Source organism: Panthera uncia, chromosome F2 (assembly GCF_023721935.1).
Source record: "Panthera uncia isolate 11264 chromosome F2, Puncia_PCG_1.0, whole genome shotgun sequence".
Classification (NCBI taxonomy): domain Eukaryota; kingdom Metazoa; phylum Chordata; class Mammalia; order Carnivora; family Felidae; genus Panthera; species Panthera uncia.
Genome location: NC_064812.1, coordinates 35,281,127 through 35,295,781, shown reverse-complemented (window position 1 = coordinate 35,295,781; position 14,655 = coordinate 35,281,127). Strand labels below are relative to the sequence as shown.

The following is a 14,655-nucleotide window of genomic DNA, read 5'->3' as shown; positions in this document are numbered from 1 at the left end:
ATGTTTTTATTGGATCCTCTTTTTTTTTTTTTTATTAAGCTATTGGTCCCTAATGACATAGTAGCTATGAATTAATAAGCAGAGCACATGTGTTAACTCAGGCACAATGAACTAATCAGATTCTCCTGCATTTTACTTTACAGAGTGCTGGTTCTTCCCACCTCAAGCTCTCTCTAAATCTATTCTCCAGACCATTCTCCACCCATCCTCCCTCCTCTGTGCCCAGGAACTAAGTCACCCGTCCCCTGCCCTCCGACTCCTTGTAGAGTTCTGCCAATGGGAGGCACCAGCAGAAGACCAGGGTAGAGGTGATTAAGACCCAGGTCAGGCTTCCTCCACGTCCTCTGCACTTTGGAGTTCACAGTTCCAGAAGTGACTGGCTCTCTAACTACACATCCCTGATCACTGCTCCACCTGGGTGGCCCCTGCTTCTCTTGCCCGTGTCCCAAAGAAAGTAAAAACTTTTCATTACTAAGAGTTCCTGGTTGCCTTACAATCCCTTATATGTTCCTTTCACTCTGTGTCTGTAGATAGTACTTCTGCTCAATAATCCTCAGACTCCTTCCGAGTGTGCCTTTTGTTTCCTGCTGGATTCCTAACTGACAGGAGTATGACTTGAAATGAAAACCACCAGGTTCCCTCAGGCAAGGGGAGGTCCTCCTAGACTGAACAGGAAAAAGGACATTAGTGCAAAACCTGGTGAAATTGGAATAAAGTCTGTAGCTTAGCATTATCGCACTGATAGTAATTTGTTAATTTCGACAACTATCTTCTGGTTCTATGTAAGAAGGTTAACACTAAGGGAAGACAGATGAAGGAAATATAGAAAATTTCTGTACTATCTTTGTAACTTTTCTATGATTGTAAAATTATTCCAAAATAACATGTTTATTAAAAAGAAAAAAAAAAAAAAAAAAGCAGACTCCCAGACCCTGTATCAGACCCCTGAATCAGAATTTCAGCAGAGGGACTGAAGCAGGTGGTTTGAAGACCAAATCTTAAAAGAGCCTCACCCCTTCGGGACTTGGAAACTGTTAGTTCCGGTTGAGATAAGGATGGAAAGACTTGTTTACCGATGCCAAATTACAGCATAATTACTCGACTATTTAAAGAAAAGAGCCAATTGAAGCTTTGTCAAAGTTCGCCTTCTATTCCCAGTTAATTAGAATGATTCATCCCTCGACCAGTCTCTGTATTTAGTTTCTTGCATAAAAACCCTTGAAAAGGTACAGGTAATTATAGAACCAAACAAAGAACGTGACAGTGGAGTTCTTCCACTTCCTCCTCCCTCTGAGATCAAGGTTTTTTGCAACGTGTGTCCTTTTTATTTCCCCCAACCGAGTTTCCAAGGGGGCGGGGCCAACCAACCAGACTGCCAGTGGTTTTCTCCATCTTGTCCAGGATGGGTTTCTCCAAACTTGCTTTAAGTTCCTGAAGGCAGGACCCATATTTTCAGCATCTTCTGTGTTTTTCTATAGCTCAGTTCAGTATTCTTCACCCATTACTTTGCTGGATTGACAACCTGCACTTCCCCACTACATCCACATCACTATTTATTTTAGATCGCCTGTAATTCTTATATTCAACATTTTCTGTGCCACTGGAATTGTGTAAGGAAGGGAAGGTAGAGGTGAAAATGATGGCATTGTTATTACTTGTTTATTAACAAAAATGTTAGCTGGGCAATTACTATGTGCCAGGACTATTCTAGGCACTGGAAATCTAACAATAATAAAATAATTCCTACCTTCAGGGAGCTTAAAGTCAAATCAGGGAGACATATGATTAAACAGGTAAGTGCCAAAATAGGCTCATAAGAACTGATTTTAAAGGAGGTATAATCTTTCTCTCAATCCCTCCACTCAAAACAAAACAAAACAAAACAAACAAAAAATGGGAAGAAAAAAAATTTCTCTCTGCTTTGTAGGGGTTGTTACCCACCTCAAATAACAAAGGATATAAACATTCTCTGAACATTGCAAAGTGTAATAAAAATGTCAAGCAATAGAAATTAATGATTTAAACAGTCCCTGTCCACTAACTCTAAGGCAAAAAGACAGTGGTTCAGTGGCTTTTTCCATTAAGCAAAAATTTCAGAAAATAAGATTTTATAAAAAGCAATCCTTTCAAAGATCTAAACTCTGTTGCTGTGGAGTTAGCAATTAGTGAGAATTAGATTAACATCAAAGAACCGTATCAGAGGGGAGAAGTCTCCTATGAGGAAAGCAGGTCTGCCATTTTATTCACGGTAGACCCATTTTTATTTCACTCTCCCTGAAGAGGAGGGCTCAGTTACCTAGACTCTTCTCTAAAATTGAAAGGGATTTCTTAGCAAGAGCCATTCACATTTCTATTTTATCCAAAAAGAAGCTTCCAGATCAGCGATAAAAGAAAATCTGTTAAAGTCAGTGCTAGCACATAAACCTGCAAGCAGTTTTCAGCAGATATCTTATAAAAGATTATGCTTGAGAGAAGTTTCAAAAATCAGATTTGCTGTTGCAGATAAATATAGTGTCTATTCTCAGCTTCTAAGGTAGAAAATGTTCTATTGGAGCAGTTTACCATCTTTTTCTCTGCCTGGAAAAGTCGATGAGCTTCTAAGGGCTCTCCAGATACCATGGTAACCGCAGGATTCTGATCAAGTCTGTGGTGTCTGGGGTGCAGGTTAAGAAACCTTAAAATGCTACCTAAGAAAATATCCATTAGCGACGCTGCTGGTATGTTTGAACTGGACATACGATCCATTCACTCCAGGTGCACATACAGCTGTGAGCCTCTACTGAGCCCTAGCACTGAACCAGCACTCAGGTAACCAGGTGAATATAAGACACCATTGAAAAGAACTCACAGTGGGTGTGGTGCCCAGTGAGCAGCAAGTTAACTATAAAATATTTAAGAATGTTGGGGCACCTGGGTGGCTCAGTCGGTTAAGCCTCCAACTCTTGATCTCAGCTCAGGTCATGATCTCAAGGTTTGTGAGTTCAAGCCCCGCATGGGCCTTGCTTGGAACAGAGACTGCTTGGGATTCTGTCTCTCCTTCTCTCTGACCCTCCCCTGCTGTGCTCTCTCTCTCTCAAAATAAATAAATAAACTCAAAAAAACTTTTTGAAATATACAAGAATGTATAGGAATTATATTGTAAAGTTTTAGCTTTTATTCCAAATTAAAATTTTATTCTCCGGTTTTTACTGTAACTTCAGTTGTGAAAGTCTTTCATGAAGAGCACCTCAGCTAAGTATAGACCCAAGAAAAAGCTGAATGTTGAGCAGGGGAACAGTAAGAGGGTCAGAAAGAAGTTTACGTTGTTCTCGGGGGCTTCAAATGCAATTAGCCTGAAAAATTATCAAAAGGAAAAGGAAAACTATTGGCCTATAAAAAGAAACAGCATTTTTTGGCTTTCCCAGTAAGGCAAAATCACATCTGGCATGTGGGACTCTGTGAAGTCCCACAGTACCTAGGCTGTCTCCCTAGAGATAACATTTTCCCTTCACCCAACAGTAATGAGCCAATGTCAGATGACAGAGGCTTTCTTTCACTGTAGCATATGTGTGCATGTTCACACCAGTGTCAGATTATACCAGGAATCACTTTGGGGCTCACCATAGACAGGAACAAATGAGCACCTCAATCATTTTCCTTATGTGTGAAAGAAATTTGGTCACTGACCCAAATGAGCTTCACAAAGCCCGTGAGTGAGCTGAATTTTTTCAGGAAATATTTAGGAAGTACATCCTAGAGCATCACAGTGAACCAAGAGCTAAAAGAGACACAAAAGAAATGCCAGGCCTGGCCCCTTTTTACCCTTTGATTGAAGAGATAAGACAGACTTGCAGGAAATAGGTAGCATTTTGTTCTATCTCTCTTGCCCGGTAACACTCTCCATTTCTTCGTTGACCTCATGGAGTCATTCGTCTTGGCATCCGCCCACCCACCCTATCCATTAATCACTTCCTCTGTCTCCAGGATCCTCCCCACCGATCCCTACCCCCCCACACCCCTTGGTCTCCTTTCCTTCTGCCCACAATCTGAAATGCTCGTGGTCTCTTCATAGAACCCTCAGTATACGTGTCTTCTCTTTTTAACCCTGGATCCAACCTGTATTCTGCGTTCTCTGCTCCAACACTTAACACTGCTGGAGAAAAAACACATAATCACAGAGATGCCTTGAAGAAGCCATGCAGAAAGGGCCACCGGAAAATGTTAATCCCCCAATTAGAACATAAATTCTTCGAGGACAGGAACTGTGTCTTGTGCTGTTTCGTTAAGCCTAAGGGCATCCTAGCAGGCTTAATTATCCTTGTTGCAAAGGAGTTAATACCAAAACCAGAAAGACTGAGGACAAGAAAAGGTCCATACTCATTAGACAGATAAACTGATTTTTTTAAACTTTCACACATAGTTTATGTGAAAATAAACACAGCTATTCCAAAATAAAACATTCAGTAAAGCAGCTTTAGAAGGCACTGATAGTTAAAAAACAGCTGGTAAAAGTTATTCTGTGGATCTCAGTTATTCTGTGAAGAGTTGTAAAGCTCTTCAAACATATTTTATAATTCAGAATAGTTTCTAACGTAAGCTTTTTCTTCCTGTTAATTAAAGCAATGTAGTAAGATCTCACTTACTATACTACATGGCAAAGCACCTCTAAAACTTCACCAAATAGCAGCCATCCTTGGGTCTTATCTGTATACCTCCAGGGGAAAATGAAAGCATCTTCCCATGTTAGCCAGAAAGGTAAATATCAAAGGAATCCTGAAATAACTCATCACAGAGAGGAGAGAGTCAGCATCCTATCAGGCCAACAGCCACCATGAGGCATAAAGTTTCAGTGTGACATTGCTGAGCCTGAACAGGGGGTCCCACGGAGTCTTGAGTACTCTGAGTCCACACTGCAAATGTAAAATGTTCTTCCCTCACACCAGTGGCGAACCTGTCTCAGAGCCGGGTGGGGGTCACTGCTTTGCCAGGCCAACTACAACACAGGCCACGACCCTCATTCCAGCTTGGCAGGAACAAACCCAAATGTTGCCTGATTCTCCTACAAATGTAATAATATCTAACAAGAGGCTGATTGAACAGCCCAAGATGTCATTTCCTCTAATTAAGGAATGCTCGAGAAAAACCAAAATAGCCACAAAGCACTGTCAGCAAAGCAATCAGCAGCGACAATTAGCTGTCAGCTCACAAGCTTGAGCTGAGCCTTGTGCAGGGAGCAGGGCTTGTAGCTGTGGCTTTCCAAATCAGCATGACAGCAAGAGTCCAGAATGACAAGACCGCGGAGAGGGTCCAGAACCTGCTGCACACCGATGCGTGAGAGGAGCGGCAGCAGCTTGTTGGTTGGTGGGTTGCTGTGTGGCAATGGAGGGAGACCCTATGAAGAATCCTACAGTGACCTTCCAAAGTAGCTGGAAGTCTGCTGGCTACAGCCCATGCTGCATTCGCCACGAATGACCCTTCTCTACCTGGAACGATGCTACCCACTCTTGACAATGTATAAGCAGCCTGTCTGCATCTCCCTTGTGAGGAATTCACAACTCCAGGGCACGTGAGCTCTCTCCCTTCTCAACTCCCACAGCCGATTTCTGTCTATACTACAAGGTCATTAACAGGAGGAGTTGAGAAAAGTATATAAAGAAGCAAATATAACACAACTGTGTCACACTATGTAATAATACATAAGATTGCCGGGGGGCGGGGGGGTGGGGGGTGGGAGGGGCACCTGGGTGGCTCAGTCAGTTAACCATCCAACTTGAGTTCAGGTTATGATCTCACAGTTCATGAGTTCCAGACCCGTGTCAGGCTCTGTTCAGAGCCTGGAGCCTGCTTCAGATTCTGTGTCTCCCTCTCTCCCTGCCCCTCCCCTGCACAGACGCGTGCTCTCTCTCTCTCTCTCTCAAAAATAAATAAACATTAAGAAAATTTTTTTTAAAGATTGTGTGTGTGTGTGTGTGTGTGTGTATGTGACAGACATATATGTATATACAATTATTAGGAGGAGCACCACTGTCTCCTCCCCCGCACCTCTGCCTGGGCACATAAAACTGTTTGTCTTCTTAAAACTACTGGAAAGTAATTTCTACCCTTTGCTGCATCCCTTCTCAAGTTGCTCAAGTTGCTGGGGCCAAGTAAGGAAAGGGACTTGGAGGTCTGGGCACCCTCCCTTCTACTTCTGGCCTCACACTTTCCCATGAAAGTGTATTTTAGCAACAGAATAATAGAAGACCTGATTATAGCTGACCCTGGCCATAATTTAAGCTCATGCTCAATCCAGCATCACTGGGAATAAAACTGATGTCTTGCTCCCTGTCTGAAGTCTGCATTCAGTTCTTCGCCCATAGCAAACCCAGCCTTGATTTCTTTTGCAGCAGCAACATGTCCAACTCAAAGATACATTTCCCAGACTCCCTTGCAGCTAAGGGTGACCACTGACATTAAAGCAAAATTCACTGGCCTCAGGCAACTGAGATAACTCTTTGTCTGGGTTGGCTCAGCTGGGAGGCATGACCTTGGGCTTTTCTGGAGGGCTTCTCTATCTACTTGCTGAGAACAAACACATACATGATGGTCCCAAGTTGAAAAAGATATGTGAAAATAATTTAATAATATTGCCAGGACTCTTTGACTTCATGTCTCTCACTAAGGGGAAGGAAAGGTAGGCCTGCAAATACCTGGGTACAAAAGCAAAAGGAAAGACGAAAGGAAGGCAGGCACTATGATAATCCAGTGATTGTGGCTGGCTTTTTTATGGTATCAAAGGAAAGAGGACAACTTGAGAATTGGGATGATTGTAAAATTAACTTTTATCGAAAGATGGGGAAAAATGAAGAAAACTAGAATTCTGGCAGCACATTCTCATCACTGCATCACAAGGTACTCAAAGTTGGGAAGATTCAAAAGCTGAGGGCTCTTGGCATGGGTCTCCACAGAGGGATGGGTCCTTGGCTAGACCTTGGCTTTGAAGCCTCAATAGTAGCTTCATGTAGGAACTGAAACCAAGGTGGAGAGGAAGGCCAAACTGCCCCTATGAGGCAGGCTTCATAGGTCTAAGAAATACCTTTCTTTATAAGAGGAAGCAACAGAAAATCCCTGCTACCAGACAGAGAGTCAAGGGTTTTGAGCGCTAGGGACCAAAGCTCAAAAAAGAGTTTGAAAATAAAGGCATTAAGTATGCATATCAATCATTATTGTTCAATGAAATCCAATAATTTAACTAGACAATGCATTTAAATGCCTTAATTCTGTGCACTATGTCCCGATTTATTCCTAAACTGGATTACCTTCACAATATTTTGACTTTGAAGGATTTTAATCTCATTATTAAAAGCACAGTTGGCTAAAAAGGAAAAGAAACAGTGATTATGTAAAACACCACTTCTCAAAGATCCGAGTGCGTAAGAATCCCTCCGGATCTTGCTACCTTGTTAAAATGCAGGTTCTGATTCATCAGGTCTGAATGGGACCTGCATTCTGCTAACAAGTGCTCAGGTGATGCTGATGCTGCTGGTCCCTGGGCCACTAGTGGATTAGCAAGGACGTAGAGGGTTAAACATATCCAAGCTGCAAGTCAATGTGACTGTTCCTGAGATGGCTGGGGAATCAAGATTTGTCTGGAATCGTCTGGAATTATGATACTGCACTGCTTGGCACCATGGACATCTGGCGTTCTTCAAGATACTGCACTCTACCCCTTTTCTGAGAAGCTGCAAACCTCCAGAATGCCTGCTTGCTGTCCCTTTCTTGTCTTCTTTTAACTTGCTTCCCTTTCTCCTCTTTTCTCATGAAGGCAACTAGAGAAGGGAAAGGCAATCTTGCTCCTTCCCTCACCTCGGCCCACAGAATCAAGCTATTCTATTGTGTGATTCCCATCCCTATACGCAGTTATTTCCTGAGAAAGAAAAAAGAAGGCCAAGTAGAGCCAACCCAAGAGAAGAAGAAAATTTAAATCCTCTCAGTGCTCCCATTAAGTTTTGAATTGTGGTTTTACTGCCTTCCTTTATTTCAGCCTTCGTCCATTTCTAGCTGGCATTTTTATTTACAACCCAAATTTTCCTTTATTGACAGTGGCTTTAAAAAGCTGCAACACAGTTCTGCATCCACTGAAGACAAGACCGCCACAGAAAATATCACTTCCTAACAATGAGAAAAAGCTGCATAATTCCACAAAATCACAACTTGTATCGAGCCGGTCGGACAGCTAAGATTACAAGGCAACCAGGTGGACTAATTTAGAGAATGACATGGACCTCCAAGGAGAGATGGGACACACAAACTGTCACCTCTGGCAGAGTGCTCTAGGAGGAAAGAGCCATCATAAAAGCAGGGAAGAAAAAAACAGCTGAAATGTTAATGAATCCTAAAGGGCAAGTATGTGCTAGCATGGAATCCCTGGGAGCCTGTCTCAAGCTTCTTTTCCCATCGGCTTCCAGTGGGTACTCACGAGAAGGATGAAGGGGAGGGTCTGAGACTGAAGAGTGATTCTTTATTTGGGCACAGGCAAGAAACCCATCCTCTTCCCACAACTTTGTTCCACATTAAGCAAGAGCTTTCAACCACTGGGAGGGGAGCAGAAAACCTTCCCACTCTCAAGATCCAAGCAAAAAGATCCATGGATTCTTGAGAAGGGCAGAAGCAAAAGCTATCTACCCTTGATGGAAGGACAACAGACTCAGGCCCAGAATCCAGTGCTGACACAAAGAAGAAATCTGCTGCCACTCAGCGAGGGGCAGGATGCTCTCTCCCACCAAGACACCCACAGACACAAGGCAGAGATCGGCTGCTGTGAAGAGGAGCAAGGAACCAGGACAAAGCCCAGGTCCCAAGGTGTGGACCCACAAGGCCCGCCCAAGACTGAGGCTGGACCAGGAAAGCTGACGACCTCACCACCAAAGCGACCACATTACACCGAGCACCGAGCAAAATGAGCACCAACGTGGAGAGAGATCCCCTCAGCGGAACAGGTGTGGCACGTCTGTCGAAGGCTAAGGACGGGGTTTAGACAGTGGGAAAACCCTCTGGCACACCAGGCCAACTAAGCATAAGGTGACTACGGTCCACCACTGGACAACGCTGGAGTCTGGCAGGCTGAAGGTAACTACAGCCACCAGGAGCCCAAACCCCCCCCCAAACTCCTTATCAACAACGGTTCCTGTCATCTGCTAACAAGCTTACTCGAACCCTCACATCGATGACCTTACAAAAGAAAAAGTGTCCAACATGAAACCAAAATTATGACGTATTTTAAAAACTAAGAAAAAACAACCCACTGTCAGGATAAAGCAACTTACAGAACTAGACAGCTATGACTCACATATTGGAACACTCAGACTGAGATTTTAAAATAGCTATGATTAATATGTAAAAGGTGCTCATTAAAAGAAGAATAAAATGCAGGAAAAGATGGAAAAAATCATGGAAACTGTAGGAAACAAATTCTAGAAATAAAAATGTATATCAGAAGTAAAGGTTTCCTTTGACAGGCTGATGAGGAGATAGGATACATTTAAAGAGAAGAATCCGTAAACTTAAAGACTGGTCAAAAGAAATTATCCAAAGAGAAAGGAGAATTTTTTTTTTTAAGTATCCAGGAACTGTAGAACAATATCAAATAGTCTGATATGCATGTAATTAGAGTACCAGAGGAGGAGGAGAGAGAAAAAAGTGCCAAGGTAATTAAAAAAAGAAAAAGGATAGCTTTTTTAACACATAGTGCTGGAAATTTAGATGTCCATATAAAAAAGTAAACCTTGACTTTTACCTCACACCAGATACAAAAATTACCTCAAAATGTGTCATATAACTAAATGTAAAGCTTAAAACTATGTAATTTCTAGAAAAAAAGAAAACAAGAACATATTTGTATTCTTGGTTTTAGAATCCTGACACCCATAAGAGAAAAAAATTTGATTAAGTTGAATTTCATGAAAATTAAAAACTTCTGATCTTCTAAAGCACATGTTTGATAAAAAGCTTGTATCCCCAATATATTCGATTATAGATCAATAACAGAAAGATAGGTAACGTGAGTTGAAAAATGGGGGAATGATTTGAACAGACATTTCACCAAAGATATACAGACGCCAAAGAAACACTTGAAAAGGTGTTCAACATTAGGAATCACTAGGGAAGTGAGAATTAAAGCTACAAGAAGGTACCACTATATACGAACTCAAATTGCTAAAATTACAAAGACTGATACTAAGTGCTGATAGGCTGTGGAATAACTAAAACTTTCCTATATTGTTGACTGGAATGCAAAATGGCACAGTCACTTCTGAAACAGCTAGAGGGATTTTTCTTAAATAACGTTAAGCATACAGTTGCTATGCTTACCACGTGATCCAATAATCCTACTTGTAGTAATTTACCCAAGGAAAATGAAAATATAAATCTGTACAAAGACCCATTAATCAGTGACTACAACAGCTTTGCTAATATAGCCCAAAACTATCGATAACCCAAGTGTTCATCAACTGGTGAATGGATAAACACATCGTGGTACATCCACACGATGGAATTCTACTCAGTAATAAAAAAGAACAAACTACTGATATGGGAAAAGCAGGCAGGAATCTCAAAGACTTTATGCTAAATGAAAGAAGCCTGAAATGAAAGTTTACATATTGGACAACTTGATTTACATACTATGAGAAAAGAAAAACCCTGGAACAGAAATCAGATCAGCAGTTGTCAAGGGCTGCAGGTAAGGAGAGTCCAAAGGAACACTCTTTCAGATGTTGGATATACTCTGCATTGTGACCGTGGTCATGGTTACATGATTGTATACAGTTGTTGAAATTTATTAGACCATAAATTTCAAGAGAGTGAATTTTACTGAGTATTACTTACACCTCAGTAAGCCTAACCAAAATAAATAAATAGATAGATAGTACTACAGACAGCTTACTTGACAACTATATCATAAATAAATATTCATTTAAAAAAAAAAAGCTGCTCAACTTAAAAAAAATAGTATTACAGCAAAAGGAATGTGCTTGGTCAAGTGTGTATCCACATAGAAAAAATTAATCTTGACCCTTTACTTCACATCATACACAATACAATCAATTTCAGATGTATTATAGATCAAAATGTAAAAATAAAATCATACAGCTTTCAGAAGAAAACAGAAAACATCTTTCTGATCTTGGAATAACGCCAAAATTTCTTAAATAGAACAGGAGTGCCAACCACAAAAGAAAAAAAATGAATAATTTATATCATTTTAAAGGAATTTCTGCTCATTAAAAACTGGAAGATAAACCACAGGAAAAAGAGGAGATATTTACAATATATATAACCTGGCAAAGGCTCAAATCCAGAATACTTATTATTAAAAATGTCTACAATTCAATAAGAAAGACAATTCACTAAGACAACCCAATTTTATTTCCAAAAGACTTGAATAAGCACCTCAAGTTTTTTAAGATTTGAAAAGGATTTTCATAAACAAGATATACAAATCGTCAATTAATATATGAAGATGTACCCAACTTCATTAGTCGACAGGGAAATGCAAGTTAAAACTACAACTTGATATTATACGCCTACCAGCAGAGCTTAAATTAAAAAAACAATCCAACAAAAACAAAAAATACCTTGTATTGGCAAAAATATAGAAAATCAGAACTATCACACACTCCTGATTGGCAGTTAAATTTTTAAATTAATGCAACCATTTTGGAAAACTCTTTGATAGTATTTGCTGAAGCGGAACATACACCTACCCCAAGACCCAGAAATTCCCCTCCTGCATACAAAGCCAACAGAAATGTGTCTATAGAGCCACAAACAACACTTACCAAAACTGACTCAGGAAGAAATAGAAAACCTAGATAAACAGAAGTTAAAACACAGGGTAAAAATTCCTCCCTCAAAGAAAACAACATGCCCAAACTGGTTCATCATTAAGTTTCATCACACCTTCAAGGAACCAGTAATTCTAATATTTTGAAAACCATTCCTGAAGAGGAAAATACCAGACAGGAAAATTTTGGCCAATCTTGGGACTAAAATTTAGCAAACTATATCTCGCTGAGTATAGAAAGGATAATGCACCATGATCAAGTTTGGTTTTATCTTAGCAATGCAAGCTAGCTTAACATCCTAAAATTAATTAAAGTCAATTACCATGAACAAGATTTTTATCAAGGGATAACAATCATTTGATCACCTCAGTAGGTTAGAAAAGCATTTAATAAAATTCAACATGCAGGTGAAATAATTCACTTTGAACAAACTAGGAATAGGAGAGAAACTTCTTAACCTGATAAAGAATATTATTAAAGTAACACCATCAAATTATGTCCCATAATTGATTTGACACAACTTAACTACTGTTGCACGTTTAGGTTCTTTCCTCTTTATTTGGCTATTATAATTTGTGCTGTGATAAACAGCTTTGTGCATGTTGATAAAGTTGCCTAACCTCCCTGTGCCTTAATTTCCTCATGTGCAAGATGAAAATAAAGCAGCACCTGACTCAGAAGGCTATGGCAAGGCTCAAATAAGATGTTGGATTTAGGTCTTAGGGAGTCTTGGAAGAAAAGTATGGCTTATAAATCTGAAAAATCTTATTCTATATTTACCTGGTGGCAGATTTCTCAAAGCACACCATAGGCTCAAGTCAGAAGAAGTCACTCTGTCAAAAACAAATAAAGTTATTGTCTTAGGTTATCAGGAACCAAGGATGTAATATCTGAGGAATGCAACCGACAACGGGAAATACCACGTGCTCCGGGATTCCCCTGCACCATTTGGACTTCTGCCCATCCCGGCTTCCTTCCCCCAGTCAAGTGAGGATGACTACTATCATACTCTTTTCATCTGCCCTTGACCTACAGCACTCCATTTCTGCCCAGCAGCCAGAATGACAATTCTAAAATTTGAGCATGGCACACTATACCTCTCCTGGAACCCCTTCCACAACTTCCTCTTACTCTTGGGATAAAGGCCAACCTCCTTGCCATGTCTTCTAAAGGCCCTTCATCATCTGCTGCCCACCTACTTCTCTAGCTTTGTTTCTCATCTCTGTTACCACTGTCTGTGCTCCACCTACACTGGACTTCCTTCAGCTTCTCCTTCGTTGCCACCCCCCTGCTTTTATACACACGGCTCTCCCTTTCCTACTCCCTTCCCCACTCCCTCCCCCTTCCCCACTCACCTCCACATGACTAACTCCTACTAGTCCTTCCATTCTCCACTCAAGTGTCACTTCTTCAGCCAGGCCATCCACTCCCCTTGACTATCTTAAATTCCTCTATTTACTCTCCCAAAGAAGACTGCACTTTTCTCTAACATCATGCATGCAACTACTTACTCAGTATATCTCGTCTTCTCTGTGAGCCCAGGGATCACAGTTATTTTGTTTACAGCTATATCCTTATGCCTTGCCTAGCACTGGTCTCACAGTAAAAACTTAATAAATATGTATAGAGTAAAAGAATTACTAAACTCCCTCCTCATTCCTGAGCTTTCTAACTCATCTTTTGATTCATGCTGCTAATTTAACAGACTTCCTCATTCACTACCACATACCATCAATTGTTAAGGTTCACTGATTGTACAGACAATGCTGTTTTATAGAACAGTAAGAAAAAAAATGGCTGCAAATTAAATTGTGATACAATACTAACATTTAGAACTTTTATTTTATACTTATTGAAAGAGATCTCTATTAGACTTATGTAAGACCTGAGTTTTATTATACCCATCAAAAAGGAGAGTATGAAAATGTAAGTGAAATAAATTGGTTAGGTATGCAAATTTACTTTGGTTTAGGCATTCAGTCAGAAGCCACTCTTCAAATGACAGTTGACATAATATCCAATGAGTGTGTTTTCCCACACAATATTGTCCTCTATGCCACCAAAGCCTTTAGTAATGCAGCATTTCCTTTTTTTTAAAGTTTATTTATTTTGAGAAAGAGAGAGAGTGCATGCACATGCACGTGGGAAAAGGGCAGAGAGAGAAAGAGAGAGAGAGAGAATCCCAAGGAGGCCCCGCCCTGTCAGCACCGAAACCCACGTGGGGCTCGAACTCACGAACCATGAGGTTATGACCCTAAGCAGAAATCAAAGAGTTGGACGCTTAACCAACTGAGCCACCCAGGCGCCCCAGCAATGCAGCATGTTTTAAAAGTGTTCAAGTATTGTATCTGGGATCTTCTTCTGAGCTTCGGATGCTTTTCCACAAGTGTTGTGTTGGCAAGAAGATCTTACTAATAGATGCCAGGAGATTTCAGTCAACACCTAGGACTTACATTCCTTTCTCAGATGGTCATCAAATGGATCGCTGGATCCATTGTCTTGTCCTGCTACCAGAACTACCAAGTTCACACGTGCCCAGGCAATGCAGCTACAGCACAAATACCAGCGGACCAATTGCAACAAAAGATGCATTCGGTTGTAGACACATTCCGGTATCAGAATCTCAAAATGTGAGAAAAATAAAACTCGACTCAGAAGCAATGAAACATGAGAGGTTAAAAAAAGACTCTTCAGAGAACTGAGGAAAGTCAATAAAGCAAGAATGCAAATAAATAAAAGGAATAAAAGTCAATAAAAGGAAAAATGCAAATTCTCTCTCTCTCTCTTTCTCTCTCTCTCTCTCTCACACACACACACACACACACACACACACACACACACACACACACAC

The 14,655-nt window shown here is 40.7% G+C and overlaps 1 protein-coding gene across 2 annotated transcripts in view; it reads right to left on the bottom strand.

Annotated features, from left to right (window-relative positions):
- NCALD (neurocalcin delta) overlaps positions 1 to 14,655 on the bottom strand; it is a 394,286-nt gene that overhangs the window by 258,789 nt on the left and 120,842 nt on the right. For both annotated transcript variants that reach the window (XM_049633559.1, XM_049633560.1), the window contains exon 2: positions 12,585 to 12,637. The gene's annotated coding sequence lies outside the window, so the exon portion shown is untranslated. The remainder of the gene's footprint in view (positions 1 to 12,584; positions 12,638 to 14,655) is intronic.